Consider the following 3,320-nt stretch of genomic DNA (forward strand, 5'->3'; position numbering starts at 1 on the left):
TAATACAACATTTCCATATACAGATTTCTAGCTACAAGGCAGATGAGTCCAACTTGTCTATATTCAGAGAGCTAGCTACATGGCAGGGTAATGCAACATTTCCATATACAGAGTTATAGCTACAAGGCAGATGAGTCCAACTAGTCTATGTACAGATGGGTAGCTACATGGCAGAGTAGTGCAACTTGTCCTTATACAGAGTACTAGCTACATCGCAGTTGAAACCAACATGTCCATATACTGAGAGCTAGCTCCAAGGCAGACAAGTCCCATATGTTCATATACAGAGAACTACCTACTTGGCATATCAGTCCAACATATCCATGTAAAGAGTGCTAGCTACATGAGAGATGAATCCAAAATGTCCATATAGAGAGCTAGCTACAAGGCAGAATAGTGCAACATTTCCATATACTGATTCTGGCTACATGGCAGATGTGTCCAATGTGTCCATATACTTAGAGCTAGCTACATGGCTGAGTAGTCAAAAATATCCATGCACTGAGAGCTAGCTACATGCCAGACGAGTCCAAAATGTCCATATACAGAGAACTAGCTACATGGAAGAGTAGTGTATCATTTCCATATTCAGAGTTCAAGCGACATGGTCAATGAGTCCAAAGTGTTCATATATTGAGAGGTAGCTACATGGCAGACTAGTCCAACATGTCCATATAAAAAGTACTAGCTACCTGGCTAATGATTCCAACATTTCCCTATATTGAGAGCTATCTACATGACAAGGTAGTGCAATATTTTAATATACAGAGTACTAGCTAAATTGCAGATGAATCCAACGTGCCCACATACTGAGAGCTAACTACATGGCAGAAAAGTCCAATATGTTCATATACAGAGAGTTAGCTACATGGTAGGGTAGTGCAACATTTCCATATACAGAGCTGTAGCTACATGGCAGATGAATCCAAGTTGTCTATATAGAGAGAGCTAACTACATGGCAGGGTAGTACAACATTTCTAAATACAGAGTTCTAGCTACAAGGCAGATGAGTCCAACTTGTCTATATACAGAGAACTAGCTACATGACAGAGTAGTGCAACTTGTCCATATACATGATACTAGCTACATGGCAGATGAGTCCAACATATCCATATACTGAGATCTAGATACGTGGCAGACAAGTCCAATATGTTCATATACAGAGAGCTAGCTACATGGCAGGGTAGTGAAACATTACCATATACAGAGTTCTAGCTACATGGCAGATGTGTCCAACGTGTCCATATACTAAGAGTTACATACATGGCAGAGAAGTCCAATATGTTGATATAGAGAGAGCTACATACTTGGCAGATCATTCCAACATTTCCGTGTACAGACAGCTAGCTACATGGCAGACGAATCCAAAATGTCCATATACAGAAAGCTAGTTATATGGCAGAGTAGTGCAACATTTCCATATACAGAGTTCTAGCTATAAGGCAGATGAGTCCAACTTGTCTATATACAGAGAGCTAGCTACATGGCAAAGTAGTGCAACTTGTCCTTATACAGAGTACTAGCTACGTGGCAGTTTAGTCCAACATGTACATATACTGAGAGCTAGCTCCAAGGCAGACAAGTCCTATATATTCATATACAGAGAGCTACCTACTTGGCATATCAGTCCAACATATCCATGTACAGAGAGCTAGCTACATGGCAGATGAATACAAAATGTTCATATACAGAGAGCTAGGTACATGACAAGGTAGTGCAATATTTCAATATACAGAGTACTAGCTAAATTGCAGATGAATCCAACATGTCCATATACTGAGAACTAACTACATGGCAGAAAAGTCCAATATGTTCATATACTGAGAGCTAGCTACATGGTAGGGTATTGCAACATTTCCGTATACAGCTTTCTAGCTACAAGGCAGATGAGTCCAAGTTTTCTATATACAAAGACATAGCTACATGGCAGGGTAGTGCAACATTTCCATATAAAGAGTTCTAGCTACAATGCAGATGAGTCAAACTTGTCTATTTATAGGGAGCTCGCTACATGGAATGGTAGTGCATCATTTCCATACAAAGTTCTAGCTACAAGGCAGATGAGTCCAAAATGTCCATATACAGAGAGCTAGCTATATGGCAGGGTAGTGCAACATTTCCATGTACAGAGTTCTAGCTACAAAGCACATGAGTTCAACTTGTCTATATAGAGAGAGTTAGCTACATGGCAGGGTAGTGCATCATTATCTTATACAGAATTCTAGCTACAAGGTAGATGAGTCCAAATTGTCTATATACAGGGAACTAGCTGCATGGCAGATGTGTCCAACATGTCCATATACTGAGAGTTGGCTACACAGCAGACAAGTCCAATAGTTCATATACAGAAAACTAGATTCATGACAGGATAGTGAATCATTACCATATACAGAGTTCTAGCTACATGGCTGATGTGTAAAACGTGTCCATATACTGAGAGTTACATAAATGGCAGACAAGTCCAATATGTTCATATAGAGAGAGCTATGTAATTGGCAGATCAGACCAACATATCCATGTACATAGAGCTAGCTACATAGCATACGAGTCCAAAATGTCTATATACAGAGAGCTAGCTCTATGGCAGGGTAGTACAACATTTCCATATACAGGGTTCTAGCTACAAGGCAGATGAGTCCAACTTGTCTATATACAGAGAACTAGCTACTTGGAATGGTAATGCATCATTTCCATACAAAGTTCTAGTTACAAGGCAGATGATTCCAATTTGTCTATATTCAGAGCACTAGCTCCATGGCAGGGTAATTCAACATTTCCATATACAGAGTTATATCTAAAAGTCATACGAGTCTAACTTGTCTATATAGAGAGAGCTAGCTACATGTAAGGTTACTGAAACATTTCCATATACAGTGTTCTAGCTTCAAGGCAGATGAATGCAAGTTGTCTATATATAGAGAGCTAACTACATGGCACTATAGTACAACATTTCCATATACAGAGTTCTAGCTACAGGACAGATAAGTCCTACTTGTCTATATACAGAGAACTAGCTACATGGCAGAATAGTTCAACTTGTCCATATACAGGATTCTAGCTACATGGCAGATGAGTCCAATATATCGATATACTGAGAGCTGGCTACATGGCAGACAAGTCCAATAGTTCATATATACAGAGAGCTATATCCATGGCAGGGTATTGCAACATTACCATATACAGAGTTCTAGCTATATGGCAGATGTGTCCAACGTGTCCCTATACTGAGAGTTACTTACATGGCAGACAAGTCCAATATGTTCATATAGAGAGAGCTACGTAACTGGCAGATCAGGCCAACATATCCATGTACAGAGAG

Source organism: Chrysochloris asiatica, unplaced genomic scaffold, assembly GCF_000296735.1.
Source record: "Chrysochloris asiatica unplaced genomic scaffold, ChrAsi1.0 scaffold00459, whole genome shotgun sequence".
Taxonomy (NCBI): Eukaryota; Metazoa; Chordata; class Mammalia; order Afrosoricida; family Chrysochloridae; genus Chrysochloris; species Chrysochloris asiatica.